The sequence below is a fragment of the Oncorhynchus tshawytscha genome, linkage group LG01 (genome assembly GCF_018296145.1).
Source record: "Oncorhynchus tshawytscha isolate Ot180627B linkage group LG01, Otsh_v2.0, whole genome shotgun sequence".
Taxonomy (NCBI): Eukaryota; Metazoa; Chordata; class Actinopteri; order Salmoniformes; family Salmonidae; genus Oncorhynchus; species Oncorhynchus tshawytscha.
In genome coordinates this window covers 27,329,963-27,350,759 of record NC_056429.1, presented here as the reverse complement: position 1 = coordinate 27,350,759, position 20,797 = coordinate 27,329,963, and the positions used below count along the sequence as shown (strand labels likewise).

At 38.2% G+C, this 20,797-nt stretch overlaps 1 long non-coding RNA gene across 1 annotated transcript; it reads right to left on the bottom strand.

Moving 5' to 3' along the window:
* Nucleotides 1-543: 543 nt before the first annotated feature.
* On the bottom strand, nt 544-19,030 carry LOC121846205. Its single transcript, XR_006083126.1, has 2 exons — nt 18,818-19,030; nt 544-1,546 (listed from the first exon to the last, which is right to left on the bottom strand). It is a non-coding gene; the product is annotated as an uncharacterized LOC121846205 (long non-coding RNA).
* Between the last annotated feature and the right edge of the window lie 1,767 nt (nt 19,031-20,797).

Below are 20,797 nucleotides of genomic sequence, written 5' to 3'. Positions count from 1 at the left end.
GGATTGGCATCCCTACGATTCTTGAAAATAAAATCAAACAAAATGAAGTCTGCATTAATAGTTAATCTCAGTTTAAGGAACTGTATTGTGGCCTTTCTGTTTCACTGGAGTATACAAATGAGGTAACACACATGTAAAATCCCTTTGTCATCCATCCAAAGAGCTCACAAATAAAAAAAGACACATGGTTGTTGACTTTCATAAAACAGGCAATGGGTTAAAAAAAAAGCTTTGAAAAAATAAAGATACACCACTTACCACAATTGGGGCAACCATTAAGACGTTTAAAACTAGAACAGTGGTAAACTTGCCTGGTATTATACGCAGGTCTATCTTGTCCCCACACACAGTGAGGAAGACGGTTCGGGAGGTAAAGAAAAGTCCACGGGCCACAGTTGGAGAATTACAGAACTTGGACGCACGTTGCGGTCACCAAGTCTTCATATCTACAATTCGATGCCACCTCCATGTCAATAGGCTGTTTGGAAGGGTTGCCATAACTCTTTATTGAGAGCAACCAACCAATGTATTAAAACATATATATATAATAATAATAACCTTTATTTAAATGTAACAAATGTTTAAATTTAACAAATGCATTGGCACTTGAATACGCTCAGATCTAGGATCGTCTTACCCATCCCCATCCTAACCATAAGCTGACCTTAGATCAGTGTGTAGGGGCAGCCCCCATACAGACCACAGGACTCCCCAGTGCTCTGTAACCTTTCTGACGGGTTATCAGGGAGACATAGAGGATGTCCCTTACTGACACACTGACTCACTCATATTAATAACAGGAAAGCAGGACGGACAACCACAGACCACAGACCATAAACATGCGTGTGTTGTGTGTTCTCTGACGGTGTGTGTTCTGCTGTGCCAGGTGTCTGAGAGGCCGGAGGAGAGTGAGATCTACATCCACTTTGACCCTGTTACAGGTGAGTTATCCCCTGTTCGTAATACTCTATCTCGTTACACTTGGCCTCATAACAAACATCCTGTTATTCACACATTTTTAACAGTAGGTGTTACAACGGTGTAATAATAAATTATAAGGCTAGGAAAGGGGGATACCTAAGTCAGTTGTACAACAATGCATTCAACTGAAATGTAGCAGGTGAAGAATATGTTATAACATGAAAGTGATGCAGGAGGTTATCCCTATCCACCCTCATTTCCTCCCCTCCCAGTCTCTGCAGACATCCCAGACAATACGCCAGTCAGTTTTAAGAGGTACGTTAACCATACAATGAATCTCAGCGGCGATACTGGGATTCAGATCAGGTGTACTGGTCCTTACATGCTGTACATGGAGGTGTGCAGTGAGGGTCTGGATGGACAGTTAGGCAACGGGACCCTGGAGCTGAGGGAGGGGAGTCGGGAGCTGGCCAGCTTCAGCCTGCAGGCCAGAGAAGAGGACTGTAGGGATTCTCTCCTCCACCAGACAGTGTACCTCAGGAAGGGGGAGATCGCCACTCTACACTTCACCTCGAAAGGCAAGAACAACTTGATGGTGAAGAAGCTGACTCTGGGACTGCACTACCTGCTGGGGACACAATGTCAGCACTGAGGGGCTGGGGACAACACACATGCGCGCACGCACACACACACACACACACACACACACACACACACACACACACACACACACACACACACACACACACACAGGCTTGCACAAGAACAGCATTTTTATAAAGATGATATTCAGGGAATGATGATGAATGTAGAAATACAAATTATTTTTCGATATGATATCAACTGTCATGTAATTAACTTTCATGAAAATGATTCCATTGGTCTTCATAGTAGATCACATAGTTGATAATAAGGTGCATGAGCTTTCGGTTTTAATGCAACTTTTATGGTAATAAGCCATTGTATTTAATGCCAATAAATCATTGTTTCTGTGTAGTATGTGGTTAAAAGTATAGGTGATTGAAATCTATATACTGATGTTTCTTCTATTTGTTTATCGTTATTGTCATATTGTACATTTTGAGAATAAGAAGTCTTGTACATCTTTAAAATGTGTGTCACATCAGAGTACTGTATTTCCTGTCCCTGATCACTGACTGGAACTGTTAGTTTAGTATCACTCTTGCCTTACTATTTACTTTCATCTTTCTCCCTCTCGCTCGGTTTTGACATCATTGTATCAGTGTACAGAGATGTATTACATATGACTGCTCTGAAAGTGAAAGTAACAAATGTTTTTATTGGTTTTGATTCGGCTGGTTTTCACTACTGTTTCTGTTGCTGCTGTTGTGACCTTTATGCACTTCTCCTTTTTCCATTAGAAACCCTTTTGTACTCTTTTTGTTTCATAAATAAAATGAGAAGATGAAACCTCTGTTTAACTGATATCTCAGCTGAGTGTTCTACAGTAGTGGTTCCTAACCATGGGTACTAGGACCCCTGTGGGTACTTGGCCTATCCACAGAGGGTACTTGAGAAGACTCATGAGACCATAGGCCTACTGGTAAGATGCACATGAGGGGGTACATCAGGGGTACTCCGGGCAAAGCTACAGTGCCTTGCGAAAGTATTCGGCCCCCTTGAACTTTGCGACCTTTTGCCACATTTCAGGCTTCAAACATAAAGATATAAAACTGTATTTTTTTGTGAAGAATCAACAACAAGTGGGACACAATCATGAAGTGGAACGACATTTATTGGATATTTCAAACTTTTTTAACAAATCAAAAACTGAAAAATTGGGCGTGCAAAATTATTCAGCCCCCTTAAGTTAATACTTTGTAGCGCCACCTTTTGCTGCGATTACAGCTGTAAGTCGCTTGGGGTATGTCTCTATCAGTTTTGCACATCGAGAGACTGAATTTTTTTTCCCATTCCTCCTTGCAAAACAGCTCGAGCTCAGTGAGGTTGGATGGAGAGCATTTGTGAACAGCAGTTTTCAGTTCTTTCCACAGATTCTCAATTGGATTCAGGTCTGGACTTTGACTTGGCCATTCTAACACCTGGATATGTTTATTTTTGAACCATTCCATTGTAGATTTTGCTTTATGTTTTGGATCATTGTCTTGTTGGAAGACAAATCTCCGTCCCAGTCTCAGGTCTTTTGCAGACTCCATCGGGTTTTCTTCCAGAATGGTCCTGTATTTGGCTCCATCCATCTTCCCATCAATTTTAACCATCTTCCCTGTCCCTGCTGAAGAAAAGCAGGCCCAAACCATGATGCTGCCACCACCATGTTTGACAGTGGGGATGGTGTGTTCAGGGTCATGAGCTGTGTTGCTTTTACGCCAAACATAACGTTTTGCATTGTTGCCAAAAAGTTCAATTTTGGTTTCATCTGACCAGAGCACCTTCTTCCACATGTTTGGTGTGTCTCCATGTGGCTTGTGGCAAACTTTAAACGACACTTTTTATAGATATCTTTTCAGAAATGTCTTTCTTCTTGCCACTCTTCCATAAAGGCCAGATTTGTGCAATATACGACTGATTGTTGTCCTATAGACAGAGTCTCCCACCTCAGCTGTAGATCTCTGCAGTTCATCCAGAGTGATCATGGGCCTCTTGGCTGCATCTCTGATCAGTCTTCTCCTTGTATGAGCTGAAAGTTTAGAGGGACGGCCAGGTCTTGGTAGATTTGCAGTGGTCTGATACTCCTTCCATTGCAATATTATCGCTTGCACAGTGCTCCTTGGGATGTTTAAAGCTTGGGAAATCTTTTTGTATCCAAATCCGGCTTTAAACTTCTTCTCAACAGTATCTCGGACCTGCCTGGTGTGTTCCTTGTTCTTCATGATGCTCTCTGCGCTTTTAACGGACCTCTGAGACTATCACAGTGCAGGTGCATTTATACGGAGACTTGATTACACACAGGTGGATTGTATTTATCATCATTTTATTTTATTTGATTTGATTTAGTCATTTAGGTCAACATTGGATCATTCAGAGATCCTCACTGAACTTCTGGAGAGTTTGCTGCACTGAAAGTAAAGGGGCTGAATAATTTTGCACGCCCAATTTTTCAGTTTTTGATTTGTTAAAAAAGTTTGAAATATCCAATAAATGTTGTTCCACTTCATGATTGTGTCCCACTTGTTGTTGATTCTTCACAAAAAAATACAGTTTTATATCTTTATGTTTGAAGCCTGAAATGTGGCAAAAGGTCGCAAAGTTCAAGGGGGCCAAATACTTTCGCAAGGCACTGTAAATTCAGTTTGTGGTACAGTAACTGAAAAATGATGGGAATTGTTCTACAGTGTATACACACACAACAGGCTAGAAGCAGCACATCATCAGCCCGGAGCACTGTAGTTGCAACATTTTTATGGCACAATGGAAGTAGGTGGCACCTGGGATAAAATACATTAGGACAGATTTTTCATTCTGAACATGAGATTCGAACCAGCAACCCTCTGGTTACTGGCCTGCTATGGAACGCTGTTTGGGTCTTGGCGTATCAGAAAAGATACACGCCAAATTGTCACGTTCTGACCTTTATTTCCTGTTTTGTATTTATTTAGTATGGTCAGGGCGTGAGTTGGGTGGGCAGTCTATGTTTGATTTTCTATGATTTGGGATTTCTATGTTTCGGCCTAGTATGGTTCTCAATCAGAGGCAGGTGTCATTAGTTGTCTCTGATTGAGAATCATACTTCGGTAGCCTGGGTTGCACTGTTTGTTTGTGGGTGATTGTCTATGTTGATGGCTTGTTTCAGCGCAGCTCGCATTAGCTTCACGGTTGTTATTTTGTTTACTGTTTTTGTATAGTGTTTCAGTGTTCAGTGTTTTCTTTATTAAAATTCATGAACACATATCACGCCGCATTTTGATCCTCCGATCCTTCTCGCCTCTCCTCTTCAGACGAAGAGGACGACCGTGACACAAATAAGCTTTTAATTTGACTCGTCAAATATCACAATTCTATTATAGAATGTTGTGTGTGCTGAATTTGCACGTGCAAGCCAAGTGCCACCATTACGATCACTGTCAAAGCTGTACAATACTGCGATGGTAGTAATAAGGCATTATTTGTTAGGTCGAATGTGAAAACGTCTGTTTCAGCAACTTCTGGGGTAACTAGCTAGCTTTAGCTTGGTACCTAGCTAGCACCAATGCAACCAGTCTGAAAACAATTAACAGTAGAAACTGAAGTAATTTTCAATATTCTTAGCAATGGTTTAGGAATCCGTGTAAGTATTAGCTAGGTAGACACTTGTTCTGCTATTGAAAAAAAAAACTAGCTAGACTTCTATTTAACCCTGCTGCCCAAAACTAATGCTATAAGCATTCAATTAACTTAATCTGACAACTATACAGTACTATGGTTTGACCGGACCGGGTTATGTGTTGTGAAGCTAGCCACAATAAGGATTAGCCACAATTTGCGATTCGCCTTTAAAATAAAAGTTCCTCTTTGAAAGTGAAGCAGAAGGTTACAATTGGTGAAATCATGCCATATTTAGACTTGATCATGTTAAACATGGTTGGAGTGTTGGAATGTGGAGCAATGAAATGGGGTATCAGTCTATTCGATGACACCCAGAGAACACAACTGAAGAGTTTACGGAAATATATGCATCGTAGCTTTGACTGTGGGAAATCACCTCTTTGCATCACTGTCGATGACATACTTTTATTTTGATGGCTAACCGCAAAGAACTGTTTTACAAATTGGGGTTATTTTAGATGACACCTAGCTATTAGCTAACTATAGCAAATTAAACATATGTCGTTTTGCTGTGTTTTTGGGGAAGAACATTGTTTGCCTCCATCAGCTAACTTGCTTTTTTATGACCAGCACTGTCCAGAGCTTGGGGAAGGGCACGTGCGCGAGACAACTTTACCAGCATCATAGCATACATATGATGAATCGTTGTGACATATAAAATACGAATGATAGTGTAATCAATGTGTAATAACTACGTAAAAAAGAAATGAATGCGTTAAATTATTATGTGACGTGCAGTCAAATTCAGGTCCTGATTGGTCAACAAGCTTTTTTATTTTTATTAACAACAAATCAATACATACAGCACATGAGGGAACACAAGCATACATAGATTACAAACAATGGACAATCGAGCTAGGTGGTACAATATCACATTACAATTACACAAGGACCTTAAGGGACATGCATATACCATTCCATTTCTTTTTATAGGGTACGAAAATGTGGTTTTCTGTTTGTAAATTTACATTTGTGTATAGGAAATTTGGCCAAAAGAATAATGAAATTAATTACATAAAAATGTTTCAGCTTATTTATATTGTATGTAAAGAATCCAAACACTACATCTCTCCACAATAGTGTAAAATCTTCATAAATGTGTTCAATTATAAACCTACTGATGTCTTGCCAGTTTTCTTAGATGCATACAATGCCAAAAAAGAGGCAACACTGTTTCTGGGTGGTCATTACAAAAGGAGCAATTTGAGTTGATGTTTTCCTTAAACTTCTTCATATAGTGGTTGGCAGGATAATATTTATGAATAATTTTAAAGGAAACTTCCTTAATTTTGTTAACAAGTAGGTATGTGTGTGGCAACATCCAAACTTTTTTCCAACAGATATTATCAATAAATCCATTCCAATAAGGCATGACATAAGGTATAGATACAACATCCTGCTGAAACAAGGATCGTATCGCTCTGTTGTTGAATGGACCAAAAGAGAAACAAATCTTTCCTACTGATGAGTCAACATGGTCAATAGAAGGTAGGCTCTGAGGGTCAGGTCTTGACACATTCCTGAATAACATAGCAACACCTGAGGGAATGACATCTAAAACAATTGCAAAATCTTTAGGTGTTACAGGGACCTTGTAAAGTGATAAGAATTCTTTATAACTGAGTAAAAGACCCTCTGCATTTACCAGTTGGCTCACCAATAGGATATTATTTAGGAACCAATATTCTAAAAACAAAGAAGTATTTTTATACAATATATCCCGATTATTCCATATATAATATCTGTGTGGAGAAAAATTGTGTTTATAAATTAAGGACCATGACAAGAAAACCTGCCGATGAAAAGCAGAAAGTTTCTGTCACGTTCTGACCTTTATTTCCTTTGTTTTGTATTCATTTAGTATGGTCAGGGCGTGAGTTGGGTGGGCAGTCTATGTTTGATTTTCTATGATTTGGGATTTGTATGTTTCGGCCTAGTATGGTTCTCAATCAGAGGCAGGTGTCAATAGTTGTCTCTGATTGAGAATAATACTTAGGTAGCCTGGTTTGCACTGTTTGTTTTGTGGGTGATTGTCTATGTTGATGGCTTGATTCAGCGCAGCTCGCATTAGCTTCACGGTTGTTATTTTGTTTACTGTTTTTGTATAGTGTTTCAGTGTTTTCTTTATTAAAATTCATGATGAACACATATCACGCCGCATTTTGGTCCTCCGATCCTTCTTGCCTCTCCTCTTCAGATGAAGAGGAGGACGACCGTGACAGTTTCACTGGAACTTTGTCAATATTATAATTGCAAAACAACATGAAGTTAAGGCCACCAAAAGTAGAGGAGACATGATGAGGAATAAAATTCCACATAGAAGTGGGTCTTCTTAGGAATTGTTTTATCCAATTGATTTTAAAAGTATTATTTAAAGTAGTAAAGTCCAGAAAATTCAGTCCACAATTCTCATAAGTGTTCATTACAACAGTTTTCCTAATGTAATGGGTACGTTTCTCCACAGAAAGTTGAAAAGCATCTGGTCTATATCCTTGCTTATTTTACTGTCAAGATATAAAGATAGAGCACCATATGTTAGTCTAGAGATAACTTCAGCCTTGGTTATTAGGACTCTACCTTTTAAAGATAAGTCCCTCTGTAGCCATTGATTTAGTTTCTTCTGGGGTTTTTTAATAAGAGGGTTAAAATGTAGTAAGCCTCTAGACTTCTGATGCTTTGTAATGGTTCTGCCTAAATATGTAAGTTCTTCTTTTACTGGAATACGAAGGTGTCACACAATCTTTGACAGCTATGAGTTCACATGTATTAATGTTAAGATATAGACCAGATGCTTTGGAAAATGATTCTATCACATTGATCGATATGGGAATTTGGTTAGAGTCTTTCAGAAAAAGTGTAGTATCGTCAGCCAGCTGGCTTATAATAATTTCTTTACCAGCTATGGAAATATCTTGTACAGGACTATTATTTAAAGAATTTGTAAGAAGTTGGGTGATTTATAAAAGAGAGAGGACAACCTTGCCTAATTCCTCTCTTTAACTCAAATCTAGGTGAGGTGCCATATTTCAATTTGATAGAGCTGTTACCATTTGCATAGAGAGTCTTACTAGCCTTACAGAAAAACTCCCCAAAGCCAAGTCTCTCAAGGGAGTGGAAGAGAAACTGATGCTCTACTGTGTCAAATGCTTTATAAAAATCAAAAAATAATATGAAGCTATCCTCAGTTATTAGGTCTGAGTAGTCAAGTATGTCTAATACTAGTCTGACATTGTTAGAAATATGTCTGTTCCTCATGAAGCCAGACTGTGTTTCATCAATGATTGCATCCAGTACTTATTTAATTATTTTTGCAAGTAGTAAGGCTAATATCGTATAGTCATTATTAAGAAGACAAATTGGATGCCAGTTATTGATGAGCAGCACTTCTTTTTAGGCTTAGGTATCAGTGTTATTAACCCCTGACTGATTGTAGGAGGGAGAACATTGTTTTTAATACTCTCTAAAAAGACTTCAAATAGGAAGGGAGTTACTTGTTCAGAAAATAATTTGTAAAATTCTGATGTAATTCCATGAAGACCTGGTGATTTATTGTTCTTTTGATGTTTGATAGACTCTATAATCTCTTCAACTTTGATGGGTTCATCACATTGTTTAGATTCTATATCACTGATAGAGTGAACATTATTCAGTGAGTTAAAAAACATATCTGTGGATTCCTGACAGTACGTAGAGCTATACAATTTTCTGTAAAAATTGCTACAGTATTTAGCGATTCATTTTTGGTCATCTGTAATAACACCATCAATATTTAACCTATGGATAGTGTTATTTTTAGAGTGAAATTTCTCAAGTCTAAAGAAATAGGATGAATTCTGTTCTTCCTCCTCAATCCATTTTTTCCTAGATCTAATAAAGGCTCCTTCTGCTTTTAATTTGTATATATTATCCAGCTTATTTTGTAACTCAATTAGTTCCATCTTCTCCTCCCCCAAGAGGTCGGCTGGGGACCTCTGAGAAAGGGAAGTTATCTTAATGATCACCTTTTCCTCCTCAGCTCTTCTGGTCTTAGCAAGATTACTACCATATTTTCTAAGGTATTTGGACACCTCAAATTTAAAGAGCTCCCAGTTCTTGCAATAAGATTTTTCTTCACAAGCCCTTTCCCAAAAGTGTGAGAGCAGATCTTTAACCTCAAATTAAACTATATCATTATTTAATAATGAGCTATTTAGCTTCTAGTAGGATGCTCTACCAAGGTTCGTATCAGGGGTAAATATTTTGATATCAATGTAAATAGCCCTATGATCTGTGAGGGGAGTAGTACAAATATTTGTAGTAACACACTCACCATCAATACATTTGGATATAAGCCAAAAATCTATTCTGGATTGTCTGGAACCTGTTTTGTTACTCCAAGTGAATAATCTTTCGGCCGGAAACCTCTCTCTCCATATATCAGTAAGATCAAACTTTTCCATAAAAAGTATTAAACCCAAATTCTGATTGGTTGGCATACCTGGGGGCCATCTATCAGTTGAGTTATCTATTGTAATGTTAAAGTCCCCTCCTATCAATAATAACGAATTGGGAAATTTAGATAACCAGTGAAGTATATGTTTCTCTATAGATTCAAGCAACTCATCATTCTCATGTTTGGTGTTGTACCCGTAGAAGTTTACAGTAATGAGCGTAATGTCATTGTAACTGATCACAAGACAAATAAAGTGACCAAAGGGGTCACATTCCGAGTGTAGAATATTACCACCAAAGGTATTTTTCATTGTAGTGACACCAGCGGAGCGTTCAGATCCATGGGAAAGCCAAATATCGTTGCCCCACTGTGGCCTCCAGAAGTTGGCATCAGCCAAAATTGAGTGAGACTCTTGAAAAAAGCAAAAATCTGTTCGAAATTCTTTAGCAAATAAAAATAAGGCCTTGCGCTTCACATTGTTTCGTAACCCCCTAGCATTAAGAGATACTATAGACAAAGACAAAACAACAAAGATTATATAAAAGTATAAACTGTAGTAGGATGAGTCAGACATAGGAGCAGTGAACGTAAACGATAAGGAACCGAGATCTGCACCATTTAAGTCAATTTAAAGTGAAAATAGCTTATTCCATAACCTTTGAGCTAGATGTTATCTGGCTTTGAAATTCAACTCAACTGGAAATTATGTTCAATACCAAACCAAGGGTTATTGTAGTAAGAGAGACTAAAAACCCTCTTTAGTGTAATCAGGAAATATTCTGAGAAATAAAACAACAAATAATAATTTAAATAAAAGGGTACCTACTATTTTAAGTACATATGAAAACTGATCATAAAATAATTGAATAAAAAATGTTTTACATATAAATGTTCCTGACCTTTTTTGGAAATAAGTATTAATAACTAAATAGAGCAATAACCGTGTAAAGTCAGAGCAGACCTGTATGCTCTTTAAAACCGTATCTTAGTTACTGAATACATAAAACATAAATACAGCTTTCAGTCTTCTTCGTAAGTTTGTAAACAAAATAGGTCTTCTGGTCATACAAGAACAAACTAATAAATAAATAAATTGAGGTACCTGAGTTTTCCTGAAAAATAGTCACCTGATGCTTGTTAGGGAAACAACATAAGGAAAATGAGAATACCATGGCTGAAACCATCAACCTGTTCCTTCTGGTGAGATTTTAGGGAAGAATATGGATTTCTGAACCGTTGATGAAGCCTTGTCCTCCAACGAAGTAAGCAGCCTTCCCCTCATTTCGTGCTATCTTGATCGTTGGCCACAACTTGTTTCTTCTTTCTATGTCTTCCGGGCTGAGATGCTCGGCAAAACGCATACCATGGCTCTGAAGGAAGGCGTTCTTCTTAGCAGCTTTCCAGACAGCATCCCTGTAGAATCTGGTAGTGAATTAATCTGGTAGTGAATAGGATGATGATACCCCTAGGTCTTGAATCGTTTTGCTGTTGCTTCTTGCCGAGGCGATGCACAACGTCGATGGTATCACCAACTTTGTTCTTCTCTGCAGGCAAAACTTCTTGGCAGATACGGATAGCCTCTCCTCTTCATTGTCCACCTCTGGCAAGCCGTGGAGTCTCAGGTTCCATTTTCTTGTGTATTGTTCCAGATCAGTGAGACGTCTATGGTAGACATTGTTATTCTTTTCCACCCTTTCCACATTTTTTTCAACTTTTGCCACTCGTTTTCACATCCTTAATTTCACCACATGCAAACTCCACAGTCTTTTTCAAGCCTTCGATAACCATGGTGTTCGCGCCTACCATTTTCTCAATGGCGTCACACCTGGAGTTGATGAGTAAGGAGAGGGTCGCCACGATGTCAGAGTTCATGTTGGTTTTTTTGGAGGGTGGAGGTTTGCACGGAGTAACCGGTAAAGAGGGGAATTCGTCATCGTCATCTTCAACAGCATTCGAAAGCATGATATTATCCATAGGCCAAGCGTAGTTATGGCAGTTATCTATAAGCACGTTTCTCTCTTGTTGATTAGCAATAGAACGGCTAACTTTCTTTTTTTGTCACGACTTTGCATGGACATGCCGAAATAAATTATCAAATTATCATTCAAGTCACAGGAAAGGTCTTATATCTTGAACAAATAAAAATAGTAATGACTGTAAACTTTTTTTTTCACAATCTTTCTGAAGTTTGGTACGGAGCTTGGTAAAAAAGCGTCTGTTCAAGCCGCCATCTTGGCACCTTCCACAAGCATTTGGTCAACAAGCTTATTTGACACTTTAAATAGTGTTACTTGACCTGTATCCTTTTTGACACATAAAGACCCAAATGGCATTCCATAGCCTACCTTTCTAACCGCAATGAATGCCTACCATGACTGATACCAGTTTCCCAGGCAAAATCAAACATGGATTGTGGTATTCACAGAGCCCACTCATGTCCCCAACTCTAGTCAAGTCAACGTTTATCTACCACCTCACAGCTCCTCCGCGTTATACACTGAGTATACAAAACATTAAGAACACCTGGTCTTTCAAAGACATAGACTAACTAGGTGAAAAATATGATCCCTTATTGATGTCACTTGTTAAATCCACTTTAATGAGACAATTGAGACATGGATTGTGTATGTGTGCCACTCAGAGGGAGAATGGACAAGTGTTCACATTTAGCTGTCATAAAATAACATCTCAAAGGGGGGATCCCCTAGCGATCTACACAACCTACTCCACATTGTCTAAGTAACATTTTATACTAATTAACAGAAACTATAAAAATGGTCTTTATTCCCCAGAGTTAATACTTGATGGAAGCGCCTTTGGCAGCCATTATAGCTGGGAATCATTTTGAAAAAGATTCTACCAACTTTGCACAACTCTTAGGGCAACATTTATCCATTGTTTTTGTCAAAATTGCTCAAGCTCAGTAAATTTGGTAAGGAGTCATTGACAGACAGTAATATTCAAACCTTGTCACTGACTGAGGCTGGACCACTCAGGAACACAGCACTTCTTGGATAATTGTTCCACTAAAAATACAAATCTATCCCAGGGTTAGGGTTTCAGAAGACAATTTTTTTAACCTTTATTTAGCTAGGCAAGTCAGTTAAGAACAAATTCTTATTTACAATGATGCCCTACTAAGGGTGTGTTTTCCTCAAACTTTTTACATGAGCTTTGCTACTTTTATATGTATGTTGATACAGACTAACTCCCCAGTCCCTTCTGGTGACAATCATACCCATAACACAATGCGGCCACAACAACACTTGTGGCCGATGTAGATAATGCAAGCGCTTCATTCTTAGATATGAAAAAAGGAGTGTACTGCACACACTCAATTTCTCTCTGCCAGGGAATCCCTGTACAAAAGTGCAAAGTACATTAGAATACTGTGCAGGTGCCTTGGTGGAAGAGTGGGGTAACATCTCACAGCAAGAACTGGCAAATCCATTTATGTTAGTCACATGTCTGTGGAACTTGTTCAGTTTATGTCTCAGTTGTTTAATCTTGTTATGTTTATACAAATATTTACACATGTTAAGTTTGCTGAAAATAAACATAGTTGAGGGTGAGAGGACGTTTAATTTTTGCTGAGTTTAAATAGACATGGAACACTGGTCACTTTAAAGTGGAACTGACAGCGTTCTAACTACTTTGCCGATATGAAACAAACAGACAATCAAAATATATATATCAAATTCCCAGTTTATGCTTCAAACCCAACTTTATAAAAGGTTTGAAAAATAGGTTATATTTGACAACAAAAACATCCATGCTGTAAAGTAAGGCATTGTTGGCAGAATAGATGGATGCAGTTTAATGCATGATTAATAACTATTTAGAACCCGTAGCGGCCATGGACGGCATTTCTTTAAATTCCAATAGTGGCCGCGAACTGCCTTGTTTTTCTAACAATAATATATGTCAATATCGCAAAATGAATTTGCTTGTCGTATCCGCGTGGCTGTTGCCATCAACCGGAAACAGGGTGTGCTGTCATTTTACTTTTCAATGTTTTTTTCTTCATTACTCAAAATGACCGCGCCAACCCCAGACAAGGCTTTTCACTGTGAAAGAGGCTGTATCTACGTTGGTTGGTGATGTAGATTCGGAAACGATCGAATCGTTTAAAAAGCGATGATGTCGAGGTGAGTGAAATAAGTAAAAAGCAGATAAATGTTTGGTGTTGTTGATGTTTGATGCTGTGAAACTTGGGGAATAGCTCTCGGATGAGCAAATCCTGTAATGTTATAATAACGTGGTTGGTACAGGCGAGGACATCAGCGGTGGAGCTCGAATAATTGCTCTCTGTCTCATGGAAATAGTTGCAGTGTTTAGTTGTATATAGTCAGCTAACTAGTTGGTTGTTTTTGTTTCTACCGATGTAATTCAAATGGAAACGACCCAAGCTGCTTGCTACAGCTAGCTAGTTAATTAACGTTAGTCTGCCAGGCAGGAAAATGCGTGTAGCGGTAAATTTGGGCTGCGCTCACGAAGTGTCAACCGCTGCTGTCACTTTCACTAGCTAGCCATATAGATATCCAGCTAACTAGCCACCGACGTGAAGGCTTGAATCATTTGTGTTTATCTGTTGGTTATGGTTTGTGATGTTTTCTAGGTGCAGATATTCATAGTCCATACATTGCCTCGTATTCCTATTATTTGACAGCTTAGCTGTCGTGTTAGGGTAGCAGATGCCCGTGCAGTGGAGCTCATATTATGAGGTGGATATTTGTTTACATAGCCTGGAAACAAGTCGATAGTTTTTAACTGTTTCTGCAGATGCAATTAATTTGGAAACTGTCCCAGCTTCGTAACTAATCAGCTAACATTGGCGAACTCTGTAGTTCAGCCTGTCATGCAAGAAAGCAATAGTTGATTGGAGGAGAGAGAGCTTGTGTGTGGAATGGGAGCCGTTGAACTTTATCACACAATTTATTATGGAACCCCCTTATTATGAAAAGTTTTTTTTGTGGTTGAGAAAAATAAAGAGAGAGCGAGTCTCACACACCGTGTCCCTCTGTGTGTGAGAGATTATTTTCCTGACCACATTTGTATCCTATGTGTTGCTCTTCTCCCTCTGTTCCTCTAGGTCAGTGAAAGCAAAGGAAGTGATGTGGAGAGTCCGGGCTATCTTTAAAAGGAAGAGTCCTAATAACCAAGGCTGAAGGTATCTCTAGACTAGCATATGGTGCTCTATCTTTAGATCTTGACAGTAAAATAAGCAAGGAGATAGACCAGATGCTTTTCAACTTTCTGTCGAGAAACCGTACCCATTACATTAGGAAAACTGTTGTAATGAACACTTATGAGAATGGTGGGCTGCATTTTCTGGACTTTACTACCTTAAATAATACTTTTAAGATCAATTGGATAAAACAATTCCTAAGAAGACCCACTTCTATGTGGAATTTTATTCCTCATCATGTCTTCTCTACTTTTGGTGGCCTTAACTTCATGTTGGTTTGCAATTATAATATTTATTTACCTTTATTTTAATAGGCAAGTCAGTTAATTAAGAACAAATTCTTATTTTCAATGACAGCCTAGGAACAGTGGGTTAACTGCCTGTTCAGGGGCAGAACGACAGATTTGTACCTTGTCAGCTCGGGGATTTGAACTTGCAACCTTTCGGTTCCTAGTCCAACACTCTAACCACTAGGCTTTGTTCTTAACTGACTTGCCTAGTTAAATAAAGGTATCAAGAATAATAATTTAAAAAATCTGCAAAAACGGCAGCCAAAAATACAGATTTCCGATTGTTATGAAAACTTGAAATCGGCCCTAATTAATCGGCCATTCCGATTAATCCGTCGACCTCCAATATGGAATAATCGGGAGATATTGTATAAAAATACTTCTTTGTTTTTAGAATATTGGTTCCGAAATAATATCTTATTGGTGAGCCAACTGGTAAATGCAGAGGGTCTTTTACTCAGTTATAAGGAATTATTATCACTTCACAAGGTCCCTGTAACACCTAAAGATTTTGTAATTGTTTTAGATGCCATTCCCTCAGGCGTTGCTTTATTATTCAGGAACGTGTCAAGACCTGACCCTCAGAGCCTACCTTCTATTGACCCTGTTGACTCATCAGTAGGAAAGATTTGTTTCTCTTTTGGTCCATTCAACAACAGAGCGATACGATCCTTGTTTCAGCAGGATGTTGTATCTATACCTTATGTCATGCCTTATTGGAATGGATTTATTGATAATATCTGTTGGAAAAAAAGTTTGGATGTTGCCACACACATACCTACTTGTTAACAAAATTAAGGAAGTTTCCTTTAAAATTATTCATAAATATTATCCTGCCAACCACTATATGAAGAAGTTTAAGGAAAACATCAACTCAAATTGCTCCTTTTGTAATGACCACCCAGAAACAGTGTTGCCTCTTTTTTGGCATTGTATGCATCTAAGAAAACTGGCAAGACATCAGTAGGTTTATAGTTGAACACATTTATGAAGATTTTACACTATTGTGGAGAGATGTACTGCTTGGATTCTTTACCTATGATAGAAATAAGCTGTAACATTTGTATGTAATTAATTTCATTATTCTTTTGCCCAAATTTCATATTCACAAATGTAAATTTACAAACAAAATACCACATTTTCTTATCTTACAAAAAGAAATTGAACTGTTTTTTAAGACAATGAAATACTCTACCAACAAAAAAGCTGTTAGAATAATAAGTTTATGTATGTCCCTTAAGGTCCTTGTGTAATGTGATGTTGTACCCCCTAGCCCAATTGTCCTTTGTATATTATTTATATATACTTGTGTTCCCACATGTACTTCCTGTATTGATTTGTTGTTAAAAAAATAAATTTAAAAAAGAGTCAGCGCTCAGCAGCAAAAGGCAGGGAGGAAGAGGAGTTAGAGATGACTGGAGGGATAGAGATGTGGAGAAAGAGGAGGGGGAAGAGGAGTGGAGAGAAGAGGAGGAAACAGAGGGAGTGGCTGAAGTAGAGGAAGAGGGAGAGCTCACCCCAGAGGGGCGCGTACATTTCCATGGAGTGTGTTCTCCAAACTCTCACCATTAACCCTTGTATAACACAGCCTGGGCCTGAAAGTGACAGTGGCAGTGGTTTTGGAGTTGTTTTTAAAAGTGGTAGGAACTAATATATGTTCCAGAGCTTGTGATGGATTACAAGAAGAAAATGGGCAGGGTCGACCATCTTGACCAACTGAGGAACTATTACAATGTGGGACGCACAGGCAGAAAATTGTGGAAGTATGTGTTTTGGGGGATGCTTAACATTGTCATCATAAATGCACACATTGTGAGGGGAGCCAAGAGTGTTGCACCAGGGTGTGTGGACTAAGTTGTAACTAATTTGAAATCAGGTGAAGTTTGAAGGACGCAAGAGAGGGTGGGCGGTGTGCATCTGGAGTGGACACATGGCAAAGAGTGGGAGATGTGTAGAAACCTCCTTTGGGAGCTCTATTTGTTCTGTGCCACATTGCAGGATAGGGCCATGCTTCCAGAAGTTCCATGACATGTTGTAGGCTAAATGCAAATACTAAAGTGACGGTGTGAAATAGAGGTCAACCAATTCTGATTTTTCAACGCCGATACCGATTAATTGGCCAATATAAAAATAAAAAAACTTTTTAAAACATATTTTTATTTATTTGTAATAATGACAATTACAACTATACTGAATGAACACTTTTATTTTAACTTAATATAATACACTTTTAAGTTCCTTGCTCAGAACATGGGAACATATGAAAGTTGGTGGTTCCTTTTAACATGAGTCTTCAATATTCCCAGGTAAGAAGTTTTAGGTTATAGTTATTATAGGAACATTTCTCTCTATACGATTTGTATTTCACATACCTTTGACTACTGGATGTTCTTATAGGCACTTTAGTATTGCCAATGTAACAGTATAGCTTCCGTCCCTCTGTTCGCCCCTACCTGGGCTCGAACCAGGAACACATCGACAACAAGCCACCCTCGAAGCATCGTTACCCATCGCACCACAAAAGCCGCGGCCCTTACAGAGCAAGGGGAACAACTACTCCAAGGTCTCAGAGCGAGTTATGTCACCGATTAAAACGCTATTAGCGTGCACCCCGCTAACCAGCTAGCCATTTCACATCGGTTACACCAGCCTAATCTCGGGAGTTGATAGGCTTGGAAGTCATAAACAGCTCAATGCTTGAACCACAGGGAAGAGCTGCTGGCAAATGCACGAGCCTGCCGCTGCCTACCACCGCTCAGTCAGACTGCTCTATCAAATATTAAATCATAGACTTAATTATAACATAATAACACACAGAAATACGAGCCTTAGGTCATTAATATGGTCAAATCTGGAAACTATAATTTCGAAAACAAAATGTTTATTCTTTCAGTGAAATGCGGAACTGTTATGTATTTATCTGTTATGTATCTAACGGGTGGCATCCATAAGTCTAAATATTCCTGTTACATTGCACAACCTTCAATGTTATGTCATAATTACGTACAATTCTGGCAAATTAGTTCGCAACGAGCCAGGCTGCCCAAACTGTTGCATATGCCCTGACTCTGCGTGCAATTAACGGAGGAGAAGTCACACAATTTCCCTAGTTTAATATTGCCTGCTAACTTGGATTTATTTTAACTAAATATGCAGGTTTAAAAAAGTATACCTCTGTGTATTGATTTTAAGAAAGGCATTGATGTTTATGGTTAGGTACATTCGTGCAACGATTGTGCTTTTTACGCAAATGCGCTTTTGTTAAGTCATCCCCCGTTTGGCGAAGTTAGTCATCACACAGTTCACAACGAGCCAGACGGCCTAAACTACTGCATATAGCCTGACTCTGTTGCACAGAATGCAAGAGAAGTGACACAATTTCCCTAGTTAAAATAAATTAATGTTAGCAGCAAATATTAACTAAATATGCAGGTTTAAAAATATATACTTGTGTATTGATTTTAAGAAAGGCGTTGATGTTTATGGTTAGGTACACATTGGTGCAACGCAGTGTTTTTTTTGCGAATGCGCAAATAACCGTTTGACGAAGTAGGCTATGATTCAATGATAGGCACCGCACCGATTATATGCAAAGCAGGAAAGGCTAGATAAACTAGTAATATCATCAACCGTGTGTAGTTAACTAGTGATTATGTTAAGATTGTTTTTATAAGATATGTTTAATGCTAGCTAGCACCTTACCATGGCTCCTTGCTGCACTGGTAGTCAGCCTGCCACGCAGTCTCCTCGTGGAGTGCAATGTAATCGGCCATGATGGTGTCCAACAATGGCGATTACCAATTGTTATAAAAACTTGGAATCAGCCCTAATTAATCATCCATTCCGATTAATTGGTCGACATCTAGTGTGAAATATGAATTTGTCCTAAAAATATTTTGTCTCTGAACAGTTGTTTTATATATTCTTTCTTTATCTGACTATCTAATACTTGTTGCATTTACTGAATTGTTGTCAAAGTAGGCTACTATTTCTACATTTTGTTTCAGGCCTGGTCTGTACTCAATCTTAATGAGAGCGGTTACCTTCATTTTGAAATAGTCTGAATAGTTTTTTTTGTTGCCTTTTTACATTGACAACAATTCTTACTTCTGTAACAATCAAATAGCCTACTTCGTGTGGTTTTATAACACTTTCTGAAAATTGTCCTCTGGTCACATTTTGGATAATTATTTATATGTAAACAATATTTAGAAGTATATTATACTTGGTACATATTGAGTGAGTAATTTAGTCAAATAACTACAATTTAAATACTCCAGGGTTTTTTGTTGTGTGGTGTTAATCTTTTTTTGATAGTGAGTGTCTTTACACAATGGAAGACAAAATGAGTGTTATTCCTATTGACATGAATGTGGTGTCATAGTTTTAAAGAGCACAACCTCTTATTTAATAAGTTAATTTGTAATTGTCATTTGTTTTTGAGCCATGTCTTTAAAAAAAAAAATGTGTGAGAAAATGAGCTTTCTCTTGAAAATGTTCAGTTATCTACAGCAGCATTCTAGAATTCTATTGTGGTCTGAAGGGTTAATGTAATTCAACAATGCATTTCTTGGTAGTCCAAACAACATTGCTATCAGATTGTGAATCAGATGGCCTGGTACATTGTTTCCTTTCCCCAACCTCTCGGGATGCACCATTTCAGTTTCAATGACTCAATATTTTGAACAAAAACGGACCACTATAAGGCTGAGAATGTCAATGCAGTCAAACTAGCAACACTCACAAGTCAGTCATAGCGTGGCTAATTGGACACACCAGCAAGTCTAAATGAGTCAACAGTTGAGTCATCTACTCTATGAAATTACAGCCTGATGTCTTCGCATCGGTGAATTCAACTTGGCTACTCAACTACAATACATTTTGAGTGCACTATATAGCAATGCTGCATTCAACCACACCGGTGATGCATGTGGTGCAAAAAACAACAACAACATGTTTTAAGTTTAAATGTTACAACAAGATATAGCAAAGTTTGTGTTATTTTGAGTTATTAAATACTTTTTTTGTTAAGGTTGCAGCATATTATCCACATCTGCAAGCATAGCAGCAAAAGCTGGACATATATATTATTTATCTCTTTTGTTTTAACCCTTGTGCTTTGCTGTTTTTTAATTTATTTTTTACATCCATTGTGTTATGGGTGAGATTGACCCGCACAGTTAAAAAACACGCAAGACAGTCAAAGAACCAAGTAAAAACAGCCCAAACTTTATGTTGTTGTCAGACCTTTCAGAAAGAAGAAATGCAAGAACATTTGATTTCAAAAACTCTACATTTAATAACTATTTGTTAAGCAAATTTCCTTTCTCACAAACAAGCATTTTCTGTTTCTCCAAGTAGGCATTTTTTTTTGTATTTCACAGTAACACTTAGGTGGGATTTGACCCTATTGGTCAAAATGATCCCTTCAGTCTTTCTCTCCACATGTTGAATACAATGTACGTGTGTGCTTTCTGCAGATTAATTTCTTGCATTCTACACAAGTGGTGCTGGTTGTACTGTCTTAGCAAGCGGAGCAGAGCAAATCGTGTAGGCTCTGGAACAATTTTGATTACATTGGAAGCTGACAGTCTATCTTGACTTCATTGTTATGACGGTGACCATTCTATATGATCTTTAGACTTCTATGTCCTCTCTTCTCTGGATGATGGTTGTTGCATG